Source organism: Lepisosteus platostomus, chromosome 5 (assembly GCF_059453375.1).
Source record: "Lepisosteus platostomus isolate fLepPlt1 chromosome 5, fLepPlt1.hap1, whole genome shotgun sequence".
NCBI classification, from domain to species: Eukaryota; Metazoa; Chordata; class Actinopteri; order Semionotiformes; family Lepisosteidae; genus Lepisosteus; species Lepisosteus platostomus.
This window is the reverse complement of record NC_142615.1, coordinates 32,874,908-32,889,942: the sequence shown is the minus strand read 5'-3', so window position 1 is coordinate 32,889,942 and position 15,035 is coordinate 32,874,908. Positions and strand designations below refer to the sequence as shown.

At 48.0% G+C, this 15,035-nt stretch overlaps 1 non-coding gene and 2 pseudogenes across 1 annotated transcript; all 3 read right to left on the bottom strand.

Annotated features, from left to right (window-relative positions):
* Positions 1-3,518: 3,518 nt before the first annotated feature.
* On the bottom strand, positions 3,519-3,637 carry LOC148665638 (5S ribosomal RNA). The gene has a single exon (XR_015937278.1). It is a non-coding gene; the product is annotated as a 5S ribosomal RNA (ribosomal RNA).
* A 537-nt stretch (positions 3,638-4,174) lies between these two features.
* Positions 4,175-4,293, bottom strand: LOC148665637 (5S ribosomal RNA; annotated as a pseudogene).
* Positions 4,294-14,108: 9,815 nt separating this feature from the next.
* Positions 14,109-14,250, bottom strand: LOC148665636 (U1 spliceosomal RNA; annotated as a pseudogene).
* Positions 14,251-15,035: the final 785 nt, after the last annotated feature.

Below are 15,035 nucleotides of genomic sequence, written 5' to 3'. Positions count from 1 at the left end.
CAAGACAGTCCGTCAACATCGCCGCGGCCCGAAGCGGGACCTTCGGTATGACGTTGGCGGAAAAGGGGGTAGGGTAAGTACGTCGCAGCCGGGGGAAGCCCCTATCACGTGAGAGGGGTGCGGCGGGCGACGAGCCCCCGGGGGCAAAGAGAAGTTGATTTGCGTGGGGTGTGGAAACACTACACGACCGGTCAAGCGAGCCGTTTTTTGTTTTGTTTTGTTTTTTCCAGAACATCAGAACAACCGCAGAGATGACCATCGATCCACCTCCGGACGTTTCCTTTTTTGTCCTCTTTGGCCTCCAAAATAAAAAAAAAACTGGGATCCATCGTGGCGTTGCCAAATTAAAACGTCAACCACTTTTCGGGCTTTCGTGCTGTCCATGATGAAACCGTCATGGTTGTGTAAGCATACGTTACGTCACAGACCGGCGGCGCTCGGACGTGAGGAGTGTCGTTACGTTTTTGAAACGGGCATGTCAGACAAGATCTCTGACAAGATCTCCGAAAAACCCAAACCTGTAAGATTCAATTTCAATTCAGTTTTTTTATATAGCGCCTTTCACAACAAGAATGCCCCAAGGCCCCGAACAAAGGAGTTGTTCCCCCGCCACCCTCTGTGTACAGTAGAGCCCCCTGTACTGACTGGAGGAGCTCACCCAGCTGTGTCTGGAGAGAAGCCGGGGTATCGGCTTCAACCACAGGGCTGGGCGGCTTGTTCCCCACCCCCACCCCCTTCTGTGTACAGAAGAGCCTCCTGTCCTGACTCCAGTAGGAAATGTCACCTGGAGGCAACACACCGGCTTCTTTTAACAGATCATCTCGGGAATCGGGAACAACGGAGCTGTGTGCGGCCGTCTGTACGGAGGGGTTCAGCGCGGGGGGGCTCCGGGCTCGGGTCTGGACCTGGGGGGGGGGGGGGGTTGGGACTGTCTGTGTGGAGTCTGCATGTTCTTCCTGTGTTCTCCGGGTCCAAAGACAGGCTTTTGGGCTAATTGGCTTCTGGGAAAACTGGCCCTGGTGTGTGTGTGTCCTGTGATGGAGTGCTGTCCTGTCCGGGGTGTGTGAGTGAGTGTGTGTTTGTCATGTGATGGACTGGTTCCTGTCCAGGGTGTGTGTGTGTGTCCTGTGAGGGACTGGTGTCCTGTTCAGGGTGTGTGAGTGTGTGTGTGTGTGTGTCCTGTGAAAGACTGGTGTCCTGTCCAGGGTGTGTGAGTGTGTGTGTGTCCTGTGATGGACTGGTGTCCTATCTAGGGTGTGTGTATGTCCTGTGATGGACTGGTGTCCTGTCCAGGGTGTGTGAGTGAGTGTGTGTGTGTCCTGTGATGGACTGGTGTCCTGTCCAGGGTGTGTGAGTGTGTGTGTCTGTGTGTCCTGTGATGGACAGATGGTACCAAGCCTGGACACCCATGAGACACTGGCTTCCTCAGAAGACTCTGACGGAGGGCACACTGTTCCTAACCCGGGTCCAGAAGAAACTACAGTGATCTATAATTCCTGCGCCTCGGAAGGGTTTATGACGTCTATGTCCGGCGCCCGCGCCCGTGGACCGGCGGTTTGGCGTCGCGCTCCGCAGCTAGCGCTTCGGTGCGAGGCAGGGCGGGAGGGAGTCGATGTGGCCTCGGCGCCATCTTTGCTGGTGAGTCAATTGTGACCGTTGCGGTACAATAAACCATCAATAAACCTTTTCCCACCCCGTCCAGTATTTCTGTCGCGGCCCACGTCCCTTACAATCGACAAACTATAAAAAAACAGTAGCCCTTCGCAACATTACACGCCATTTTTTTTTATTTTAAACGTCCGCTAGATACGCAGGTGGCCCGATACCTGTCTTATCCTCGCCGGCGTCTTTATACCGGCAAGTGAATTTTATTTGGGGTCCCTCAGAATTGTGACAGAAATGTCAGTGAACCACAATAAAAAACGAAACTTTTTTTTTAAAGGCGGTGAATGGATTTTCTGAGTAACCGTGTAGCGACTAACGTAAGGAAAAAAAAGTTGTCTTTCCCTACGAAGACGTTTTGGTACAGGACTTTCTTTAAATATCAGTTGTGCATAGCGTTTTACAAAAAGTTGATGATGATCTTGGAGATAGTTGCAAAGGAAAATTGAGATAACTACCAAAACATTACGTGTGAAACGACAGGACAGAACTTTGAACCCACAAAGAAACAAAGGTATGAAATATTGCCTCGTCATGGGGGGTTGATAATTGTAGTAAGTGTTCCTAATTTTCGTAAAGAAATGTATATTATGGGAGTCACACGTGAGATTTAGTGTATATACGTTTCATATTGTGCATATATACGGGGTTAAAAAGTGGAATGAGTATGATTATAAACTCGTGTGTCCTATAATCAGATAATTTTTTAACAAGCTTTGATTAGACAGGTGAAAAACAACATCAGATCCTTTTTTTTAATATATTCTCCCAGGTGTAGATCCCAAATTGAAACAAATATTAATTTGTTACTCAGTTAAACAGTTAATAGAAGTGAGTGACCAGGGTAAATAAAGGTGGGTCAGTGTAAACTGTTTATTCTGGACCAGACTTCGTCATGTGTGATATGTCATGACTTCTTATATTAAGTTTTATCTTTATATTTAGTTCTACATGTGTAATAGATGCGATGTGTGTCCATAAAAAGGTTTCTCCAGGGGAAAATCAAGTTCGTTTTAAAACCGTGTTTCCTTTTCAGGGTACGTTTGCATTCCAAGTGTGGGGTTTTTGCCTTTTTATCATATTTTGGATGTGAATCCGTGGTATTTTTGCTGAGACAAGTTGCCTTTCTTATACCCGGAGGGATCTGCTCGTGAGATGTCCGCTTGGTCCATTTCTGAGCTCAGTATAAGGTGTAGAAAGTATGACTGTCATCATAACCCGCCTCTCACCCAGGTGTGGAATAATGTTGTGACTATTGCTTCAGCAATAACATGCTGATTGCATGTTTCTAGATGGGTATAACTGAGATCTCAACTACTGAGGGGCCTTATTAATAAAGTCTCCACAGCCGAAGCGCTGTGTCTCTTTTCAGCTGGCGATAAACGCTGCTTTTTTTCCCCTTGCGTTTTTCTCTTCTTCCCACGTTCTCTCTCTTCACTGCCTTCGTCCCCGCTCTATTTCACTTCAGCCTTTCACTCTTGCTTCCTTCCAATGAGGACGGAGCTGCGGGAGAAAGGGCGCTATAGAGGATCGCTGTGGAGAGCTGCTGCTGTGCTTTGACATCTGAGCTCTGTGGAAAACGATCTCAATACAATTCTGAAAAACGCGACTCTCCGAACGCCAGCCGAACAAGTCTCCACAGCCGAAGCGCTGTGTCTCCTTTCAGCTGGCGATAAACCTTTCCTCGATCCTTTGCGAACTTGTAAAACTGTTCATGATCAGAATAAAAAACGCTCATGCTAATACACAAGCACCCGTATCTCGCCAAAGCTGACAAATAAACAGAAGGACAAGCCGCACTGCACGTGTGAACAGGGGAATGAGCGAGCGGGGATAGGGCGCCTCCTGCGCTTAAGAGCTTACAGCACCTGGTATTCCCAGGCGGTCTCCCATCCAAGTACTAACCAGGCCCATCCCTGTTTAGCTTCCGAGATCAGACGAGATCAGGCGTGCTCAAGGGGGTGTGGCCGTAAGCGAGAGCAAGGCTCGCTGGCACCCTTCTTATTGAGAGGACAGCTCCGTCACCTCTTTTACGACGCTGCTTTTTTTCCCTTGCGTTTTTCTCTTCTTCCCACGTTCTCTCTCTTCACTGCCTTCGTCCCCGCTCTATTTCACTTCAGCCTTTCACTCTTGCTTCCTTCCAATGAGGACGGAGCTGCGGGAGAAAGGGCGCTATAGAGGATCGCTGTGGAGAGCTGCTGCTGTGCTTTGACATCTGAGCTCTGTGGAAAACGATCTCAATACAATTCTGAAAAACGCGACTCTCCGAACGCCAGCCGAACAAGTCTCCACAGCCGAAGCGCTGTGTCTCTTTTCAGCTGGCGATAAACCTTTCCTCGATCCTTTGCGGACTTGTAAAACTGTTCCTGATCAGAATAAAAAACGCTCACGCTAATACACAAGCACCCGTGTCTCGCCAAAGCTGACAAATAAACAGACGGACAAGCCGCACTGCACTTGTGAACAGGGGAATGAGCGAGCGAGCGGGGATAGGGCGCCTCCTGCGCTTAAAAGCTTACAGCACCTGGTATTCCCAGGCGGTCTCCTATCCACGTACTAACCAGGCCCATCCCTGTTTAGCTTCCAAGATCAGACGAGATCAGGTGTGCTCAAGGGGGTGTGGCCGTAAGCAAGAGCAAGGCTCGCTGGCACCCTTCTTATTGAGAGGACAGCTCCGTCACCTCTTTTACGACGCTGCTTTTTTTCCCTTGCGTTTTTCTCTTCTTCCCACGTTCTCTCTCTTCACTGCCTTCGTCCCCGCTCTATTTCACTTCAGCCTTTCACTCTTGCTTCCTTCCAATGAGGACGGAGCTGCGGGAGAAAGGGCGCTATAGAGGATCGCTGTGGAGAGCTGCTGCTGTGCTTTGACATCTGAGCTCTATATTCTGGAAATCTAATAAGTAAATTGATTCTTAAAATGTAGAGAGCTTTGCAAAAAAATATATTGGGGCTTTTAGATAATATATTTCAAGGATGTAATTGCTGTGCTACAGTACGTGCAGAATTTTAGAAAACAGTGCGTCAACAAAGTACACTGTTTAGGTTACTTTAGAAGACAATGTACCAAAACAATATATGCTGTCTGGGTCATTAGAATTAGCTGAAACTAACTGATAAGCTTTGAATAACAAATCTAGTGCTTCTTCTTTCGCTTTTTGATGTAATCTGTTTTCTCTTAGGGATAGGGGAAGTTTTAGAAGGGGCAAAGCGCTGAGCTTTTTTACAGCGCAACGTCTTATAAAAACCCTGTACTGCTTGTAACAAATTGAGTCTCTGGTTGCACTTTGCGAAGTGGCAGCAGGGCTCCCAATATTGCAATATTGAAATAAAGACCTTACTCAGGTGAGAACTCTCTCTTGTGGCTTCCTTGATAGTTATATTTCCATGACACCGGTTTTAATGTCTGTAGATTGTATCTTATTTTTATTTTTTGTTTTGTTTCATGTTCATATTATGTGTTTTCACCCAGTTGACTCCAGTTAATAACAGTTCACTCAGTTAATAGCCACTTTTTATGCGCGAAAAACGGGTAATCTTTCTATCTCGTGATCAGCTTAGTATCTTTCTGTAAGTTTTTTTCTTCTTAATTAAACGTTTAAAATACATGAATTTCATAAAGACAACACACGTTTCAAACAAAAAAAAATCATATTCTGTTCTCTTCCTGGTATGTATAACAGATCAGCAGGTCTTATTTTCCCAATTGCTTTTTTCCACTGTATTTATCATATTGGCTAGCCGATGTCCTCTCTTAGCTAGGTAATGTTACTTGTGGATGTGCTTCTGCGTTGCGTAGAAGCACATGTATCCATAGAAAGTGTATTATACTACTATTTGAGCTACAGTACATAAAAATAATTATATCGTTATTAATTTCTTTATGTACGTGATTCCATATTATATTCCCTATTAATCAAATTCTAAAAGTATGCTTTTGTTTACTCCGATAACGAGCACATTCACAGAAAATGTTAATATCTTATGACTTTTCACAAAGTATATTAACTTAAGATGGTCAGAAGGAGCATGTAAAATCGTTTCCGAAACGTGGTAAAATCTTACTACATGTAAGACTTTGATGCTTAAAATGTTTAAGAAGAAAGTGGAATACTGGTGTGTATTTTTTCTTTAAACTACCAATACCAGCCATATACAGTTTACACTATATGTTTATGTTCCTAAATTAATATAGTTTATGGTGGTGTATCGTGGTTGTAGAGGTTTGATGGGTTTACTGAGACAATTATTAATTGTAGCAGTAATCACGAGGTTGTTCGTTGTGGCTTTTAGAAAATCAATCGTCAGAACAACTAACAACGCACACACACGGGTTCAATACACGAGATACATTTATTCATATAAATTGTGCACCAAACATATACTAGTCTGCCTGGATACAAGCGGCAGACCTTACTGTGAGGGTTATCAATATACAAGGTATATAATCTCGAAGAGATGCCAACACAAAGAGATACACAACAGAGAATATATGTCAATATATATCGTTCGGTTACCAAATCGCTAATCAGTGTTATTACCCACTGTTACTCTAAACTCGGAAGTAAATACATTACTCATGAATTAAATTGATAACAACTTGTGTTGAGGTACAACTGAATTATCGAGACACAATGTAGAACATGGGGTTTACTTATCCACTGTGTATGGATTTGGAATCTCCCGGCACGAACACCAAACCAGCTGACAGGCTCTGTTGCAGCCTCTGTTCCAGCGGTTGTCCAATGGGCATTGTCCCGGCATCCTCTGGCTACCGGCCAACCAGTTGAGGTACAGCTCGGAGTAGGACGGGCGGAGGAATCTGACTGCGGCGCGCAGGGCAGTCGTTGCTCTGAGGAGATCTACCAGCAGTCCAGCTGGCTAGTAGAAAGTCTCTATGCACAGAGTGTGACCGCGAGTCCTCACAAGTCACTCTTTTGCCTGGGAAGAAGCTGGTTCGTTCCTGGTCCAGCGCTGCTTCTGAATAAGCTATTCAGGTTGTCTATGAGGGTCCAACTGTAGGCTGCCGTTGATCAAGCGGATCATTCACGTTGGTAGAATTCTGAGTACGTATAAGGATCCTCGGCCTCGCGCTTAGAACAAAGTCCAAGTCCCTTTGCAGACAACAGCAGTTGTCACGTGATTGTCTCTGAGGATGCGCGAAAATGGCCAAGGAGAGCCCCGATCTGAGCTTGCGCTCCCTTTTTGACCAAGACACAGATGTGTGCTGATTGGTTGAGAGTTTGGCGGGCATTAGAGACCCACGTGGTATTGCCACGCCCTGCCAGTCCCTGATTGGTTGGTCAAGGTGAGATATGAGTCACTTACTCTTGACACTTAGGAATGCAGTCCAGATGTCCATCTGGCACTCCCTAGACAGATAGGCACCAATGGATGACCATTGATCATGATAGCCAGGCTAAGCTAAGTGCATCCCCCTTTGGGAGCTGTCCTAGGAAACCTTATCAAAGGAAACCTTAAATCAGCCTGCATGAATAGTTTCTCTGTGGCTGCACCACAGAGATGAACAGAGAGATGAGGCCTAATTTGGGAAAGCTCAGAAACACTTAATTCTGCCTTATTATTAAGCCGCTACATATCCCCCCTTTTTGAAGGTCATGAGGTCCCGAGGCATTGTTGCCTTCAAAACAAAACAGAGTTAAGTGATGTCCCTTGCCATTAGAACATTAATCTTAAATGTCTACATTACTCCTCGAGAATTCATACCGGAACCAGGATTGGATACAAACAGGATGAATAACATCTGGAGTATGTATAAAGACGGTAGGAGACATTATCTAAGTCTAGGAATTACACATCAGGAAGCTCACTGTCAATATCTGATACCTCTGTAGTAGATATTTGGGGAGAAGTCACTTCCTTTCTTTTGACATGCTACCTTTGAGAGTACAGCATTCAGAGTACACTGTCAGTCATGATCCAGCTACCCAGCAGCAGTGTTACAATAACACCAGTTCCTTTTCCCAGCCCCCCGATAAACCACAACACCTGTGTTGGGTATCTGCTAGGGTGGTTTGGAGGTTTGTTCCATTAAAGCAAACTAACTACCTGTACTTCTTCAGGGCTTGCTGTTTCTTGGATTTCTATCCAATTCAATAGTGTGGCACCTGAAGGCATCCACGACCTCAAGTTTGGTCTTATGTTGTCTGGTTCTAGACAGTACAGTGTTAAGTTCAAGCTGTACTATGGCCTCCTCGGGAACTTGCAGGAAAACTGTTTGATTAGGTAGCTGCATTGCGGTAGCTGTATCATGCCTGTCACAAGTCATGGTGACAGTTAAATGTGGTGTGTTGACCAGCCATTTACGTCCCACCTGCTCTTCATGGGGTTCATTAACCTCCCTCTGCTCGTTAGTAGCTTTACACCCTTCATTGGTGAATCGTTTAGACACAGCCAATGGATAGTTTCGGTAGCCATACCCATCTCAAGATTTGGAACTGAATTCAATCTTGGATTGCCTTCTGGGTGAGCTATGAGCGATGGGGTTAATGTCACATACTCCTCTACTGAGAAGAGTGGAATCAAGTGGGTTGGGAATTGTGCCATGGCTAGACTGGCTACAGTGGCACTAAGCTCCCTTAACAGGTCTTGTGTCAACATTCTGGCCTGTTGCACACAAGCATAAACCCACTGTATAACACCAACAATCATGTCCACTGGTTGGGGAATAAGGTTTAACCCTGTTGCATAGGAAGTTGCCTGTAGGGTTTTCCCTAAGCTTTCCAACCTTTGCTGCTGTTGATACAGTCTGTCACTCCCCTCTGGCATCTCGGACACCTGCCTTCTTGGGGCAGTCAGGGGGAGAGTGCCAGTAGCACACAAACCTACCAGAAAAAGCAAACGTGCAACAGTGGTGGCAGCAATCAGTCCTCCCAAAAGTATTTTCGGGTGGCTGATCCCAGTCATCTCCTTCAGAGTGACTGTTGCCTTTCTAAGCTGGCGCACCGTGTACATGGTGTCTTTCTCAGTATGCCCTGTGGCATCTTGGGCACCAACATCCTGGAGATCTGTGGAAATCTGACGCAGCTGCTGATGCTGCTCCTCCTTTTCCAGGGCATCTGCTTTTTCGATTTGTTCATGCCTGTGCTCTAGGAACCCTGCAGGGGGCGGTGCAGCGGTGGAGCATGCCTGACCCTCGGCTGAGTGGTCATCTGGAGCACCTGAGTGATCTGGGATTGTTACCCCATTCTCACTATTCCGGTCCACCCTGCACACCTCCTGATTGAGGAATCCCTCTATCGGCATGTTTACAATCGTTCGCTGGGCGTGGGTGTAGGACACCTGCTCGCTCCCCCCTTCCCTCGCTAGGGGTTCAGGGAGCTGCCCCAGCACTGGGATAGCTAGTTCACTGTCTTTGAACTCACTATCACTCACCAGGCCCATGTCAGTGCAGGCGGGGATTCTGACACCTCTCTTTGCGATGTCCTGCACTGGCAGGCTGGTGACTTTACCATCCAGCTCCAGTCTGGCTGAACCACTGTTGGTCAGACTCAGACTGACAAACTGAGCTGGTGGCTGTAAGAAAACCGGCTCGGCTTTCATTCCCTGTCCCTTCTGGGGGACTGGGTGTGTAGGCAACCCTGCCGTTGAGGCAGGAACAATCAGGTCAGTCTCACTCACTACCTGGTAGTTGTGAGAAATAATGTTACCTGACTGCAGGTTCCCTGGGTCAAAGCAGAGGGAATCGGCATCTGGGATCAGGTGTGTCCACAGCGCAGTAGTCTCAGCGTCCAGCTGGACCTCCTGTCTAACCTGTGAATGTTGCACCAGGGGCACCTGGCGGTGGCCCTGCGACAGCTGCTCAAGCAGATCCTCACTAATAGAGGACCTCTCAGGGCTAAGGGTGAGGGCTACATCACCAACCTGCTCTCCTGCCATCTGGATCCCTTCCACCACTGCGGGGTGGTGGTCCTGACCCCTCTTGGGTGCCAGGGTGCACAGGGAAAGCTCCTTCTCATCGCCAGGTGGGGAGATCTGCTCCTATTTAGGGATGTAAAAGGGGTGTGCTTTACCTGGTGGATCAGGCGGCTGCTTGGAGCACCGCTCCTGTGGCATGGAGGCTGTTGTGACCTCAGCCGGGACACGACTTCCCTGTATATCCGGGGAACAAGAAAATATTTTTTATTTCTTGTCCAGAGGGAACAGAAGGAATCTCCGCATAGGCTTCTGTGTTCGGTGGGCACTGTGTGAGCACAGTCTGCCTCTTGGCCCCCCTTTCCTTCTGTACAGAAGGCTTAGGAGCCTTGACCTGTTTCCACACCTTGCCTTTCTGGTGATCCACCAAAGGTTCCTCTCTGAGTCGCATGCCCTTTTCTTTTTCTACCCGTTTGAGCTTGCCGTGTGACATCAAACACCTTTCAACCTCAGTGTCAATCAGTGTCTCACTGGGTAAGACATCTCCCATGGCAGCCTTGAAGTAAAACCTTCCTGCTTTTCCTCTGTGTTTTACTGCCTGCTCTGTGACTTCAGGGGTGGAGTCAGCACTCACTTGGGAGTGGCTGACCTCATCCAGGCAGGAACCCTTCCGCTCAATCAGATAGACTGAGGGAGGGAGAGGGGGCGGGTCTCCGCCTCCTCCAGTGGAGAGTATCAGCTCATTCACGCTTCCGGCAGCCTTGGGGAGCGGTTGCCCCTGTCCTAATAAAGCTTGTTCAAGCCTGGCCAGGCGGGCGGCTACTGAATCCTTTTGTTCAGCTTTTTCTAGCCCTTTCCCTCCCCCGGTGTTCTCATGGCACTTAGGACGCTGGGTGCGGTCCTGTGTGAGTGCTTTGGAACGGGGCTTAGCCAGCTCAGGAGCCTGTGCTCCTTCGAGCAGGGGGGAATTAACCCTGCTGGCTCTGACGGCGAACACAGTCGCTTTAACAGATTTTTGCTCAGAGCGACTTTGGACATCATACTCCCAGGCTTTCTGCACGAATCTCTTAATATCAGTCATTTTCATGGTCTGTGCATCTGTATGCATTAAGATCATCTTTCTGACTGATGGGTGGAGATTCGCAATGAATAAACCCTTGAAATGTGTGTTCTCTTCGCAACCCTCATCATTTCGCCCTGCAAAATAAGTTCGTCTAAGTCTCTCGTAATATTTGCGAGGGGACTCTGCTCTCTCGTGCTTAATGTTAAGGGCGACGGCTATCGCGGCAGTCGGGTCAATAAACGCACTGTATTCTTCGATAAGTGCTTGACATAGCTGCTCAAAGTCATTACAGACTTCTTTCATCTGCCTAGCCATCCACTCATGTACAGCTCTGCTGGTAGTTTTTCTAACCAGAAACACTTTCTCCTGTTCTGTGACGTTTGGCAGGTACTGCAGGTTATACCTGAGGTCCTGAATATAACTCTCGATATTATTCTCTGACACTGCGGGGTCAAATCTCTCTATGTCCTTCGCTAGCTCTCTCAGAGAATGGAGATTTCTTCTAGCGTCTCCGCTGACGGAGATATGGCAGAGATCGTGGTCAGACCTGTCGCTGCTAGAGAGAGTGCTTAATAGCGACTCGAATTCAGACCTTTTAGCAACCATCGTTAAACTTAAAGAGTATTACTTTTAAGTACGAAATCACAGTTTTACCACAGAAAACCACAAGATCAAGTATGCAATCAACCCGGTAGATTGCAAAAGATCACAAAACAATCAAGCATTGCTTAAAGAGCAAGGAGAACTTTTTCTTTCGGCTTTCAGCACACTGTATTGTTGTGTATGAAACCCGCGGCGTTTTATATTGAATTATTCCGCTTGGTTGACTCATTTCAGTCTTGCCATGCCCGTGCCAGGGATGCCAAATAATGTAGATTAAGCCCACCCAGGGACGCCAAATAATGTAGGGAAAGAGCCTCCGCACGGCACACGACTCGACATCAGGAAGCACATTAAAGTGAAAGCAGGAAGCGCTGCGACATGCACTGTGCAGATCCCGCCACACTAAGAGGTGAGTGGGTCTGTTCGATGCACAAAGAACGCTTTGATAAGCGTCAAAGTCAAGTCATTCCGAGTTGGTCGTCTGTGTTTTCCGATCAGACGCGAAATGCTGAAATGATCTCTCGGCTCCTCGGTTGTCATTTCTGCTCCGTAAAGGAATCACAGCACGCGTCGGCTTCCAGCACGGTGGGTCGGGACACGATGCCGGAGGTCGGAGAGAGCGATGTCTTCCTCGTTAGTATAGGACCTGTCACCTGTCCCCACCTGTCACGCGGGAGACCGGGGTACATCAGGACGCGCATTGAAGTGAAAGCAGGATGCGCTGCGACATGCACTGTGCAGATCCCGCCACACTAAGAGGTGAGTGGGTCTGTTCGATCACAACGCTAGGCGAATCCCCAATCCCCTTTTGTGCGTGGCGACAAAAGAAGGCTGTTTCCACCCGGGAACCTTTCGTGTGTGAGGCGAACGTGATAACCACTACACTACGGTAACGATGGTAAGATGTGCCCAGCAGCCCAGCGCTGAGCTTCGTCAATGCGATTCAGCTGCTTCCAGTGCCTTTATTGGAGTGCGCTGATGGACCGTGCTCTCTCTCCAGAGACCAGCACGCCTGACATGGACGGAGCAGGAAAGGCGGCGCCACATTCTACAGCCCTCTCCACGCAATCGACGAAATCGGGCTACTGAAGTGGAGAAAATCGCCTCTCCAGAAAGTGCAAATATCATCTTGGAGAGTATAAATCCTATTGCCGAAGGTCAGCCCTGTCTACCAGAGTAACCCTCCCACAGCGATGATCAGCTCGTCTCACACGCGAGAAGTTTCGGTTGGAAACAAGCGCCCCCTCTTCTCGCACGTTTTGCACGTTCGAGCGGTTTTAATGCGGCTCCTTCGTATGGTGCTGATCTTTTGGAAAGCAGGAGGCAAAACTGACACATTCCCATACCGGGAGTATGGAGTTGTAGCGGTGAGGCTTAATAATAATGCAGAATTAAGTGTTTCTGACCTTCCCAAATGAGGCCCCATTTCTCTGTTCATCTCTGTGGTGCAGCCACAGAGAAACTATTCATGCAAGATGTTTTCTTTTGATAAGGACAGCTCCCAAAGGGGGATGCACTTAGCTAAGCCTGGCTATCATGATCAATGGTCATCCATTGGCGCCTATCTGTTTAGGGAGTGCCAGTTGGACATCTGGACTGCATTACTAAGTGTCAGGAGTAAGTGACTCATATCTCACCTTGATCAACCAATCAGGGACTGGTAGGGCCGAGTAACCCACGTGGGACTCTGATGCCCATGGAACTTTCAGCCAATCAATGAGCTGAAGTTCCTCCAGGTAAAAACAGGCAACGCAGAGAGCCTGAGAGATTCAACAAGATTCAGATTCAGATTCAGATTCAGATTTGACTGTTCTAAAGGGAATTCAAAGGAGAATTCCAGGGCAGGACGGCCCAGGAGCAGAAGGCTCCCAAGGGCAGGACATTCTCGCAGCGCGCCTCCTGACCATCCTGAGACTCAGTCTAGAGTGGAAGTTGCCAGATAGTAACCAGCAGCAGGCCTCGTGAACAAGTCGGAACTGTGGACAGCTGAATCACTATTCAGAACTAGCTCTTCATGAGGAACGAACCGGTCCTCTTCCTGACTTGCTGGGACCCACAGTCATCTTTTCTCCTGTGCACAAACTTTGCTAGTTAAAGCTAACAGTGAGCATCAGCAGCGCACCGTCGCAAGCCGCACAGCACAACCTGGCACCGAGCCAGAGAGCGCGGATTGGACAGCAACAGCCTGCAACTGTTTCTTTGTGCCCGCAGGAGATCTGAATCCCCAGAAATTGGATGAGTATTTAACTTCAATGCATTACAGCTCGAGAATTCAATTGTTATCCCAACCAGTTGATCTCAATTTAATTCCTAAGAGTTATGTACTTGTTTTGAGTATCTAATGTAGAAGTTATAACCAAGTTCATTTACGAAACGGTCTTAATGAATGATATACTGAACGTATGTCCTCTTGATATATGTAACTCTTTGTAATTGACTGAATATATATCTTTTGTATTCTGATAACCCTCGTGATAAGATCTGTTAGGTTTATATGCATATTCTATGTATTAATAAATGTATCCTTGTGCATTAGTACCTGTGTGTGTGCTTTGTTTGAGTTATATCGCATGGTTGGATTCTAAAGCCATCAAAAGAATCAATTTTGTGATTTACTGCTTCAATTAATAATTGTCCCAGTAAATGCCCAAACCCTACAGAACTGGTGCCTTCAGAGAGCACACTACATTACATTTTGGCTATGGCAACATTACAACGGCAAAACGACTGACTTTGAAAAGGGAATGAATGTCTGGAAGGAGTAGTTTAACCAGCTTGAAATGCTTCTCCGGACCTCTTACTAAAAGAAACCGGGAACCAGCAGTGGCATCGAGTCCTTTCGAACTGGGATCCTATCGCAGCTCGTGGTGTCTTAACTCTTCCGTATCTGATATTGGACCAAGCAATCAGGGGAGAGCGCGAACGCAGTCCCCCACTACCAGAAATGATGCAGTCAAGATTCCCACATTAGGGGAATTCGCAGGGGTCAGCACAGTCGGAGTGCAATAGCCGAGCCTCAATCTGGGTGAACCTCCTTCTTGATCCCCTGCAAACGGCCCGCACCCACAGCACAAAGCGCGCAGCCTAGGCCAGCTCCTCGCCCCGCACACCACCGCCTCCTGCTGGGCCCACTCTTTCGCACACTCACCAGCCACACTAACACTCAAAAGGGTGGGCAAAACGAGAAAACGAGCGCGCCGTTTCCTACACATCTGCAGTCGCCACTGCGCATTCGCAGCATGTCCCGGGACGTGAGGATCTGCTTGAGCAGCTGTCGCAGGGCCACCGCCAGGTGCCCCTGGTGCAACATTCACAGGTTAGACAGGAGGTCCAGCTGGACGCTGAGACTACTCCGCTGTGGACACACCTGATTCCAGATGCCGATTCCCTCTGCTTTGACCCAGGGAACCTGCAGTCAGGTAACATTATTTCTCACAACTACCAGGTAGTGAGTGAGACTGACCTGATTGTTCCTGCCTCAACGGCAGGGTTGCCTACACACCCAGTCCCCCAGAAGGGACAGGGAATGAAAGCCGAGCCGGTTTTCTTACAGCCACCAGCTCAGTTTGTCAGTCTGAGTCTGACCAACAGTGGTTCAGCCAGACTGGAGCTGGATGGTAAAGTCACCAGCCTGCCAGTGCAGGACATCGCAAAGAGAGGTGTCAGAATCCCCGCCTGCACTGACATGGGCCTGGTGAGTGATAGTGAGTTCAAAGACAGTGAACTAGCTATCCCAGTGCTGGGGCAGCTCCCTGAACCCCTAGCGAGGGAAGGGGGGAGCGAGCAGGTGTCCTACACCCACGCCCAGCGAACGATTGTAAACATGCCGATAGAG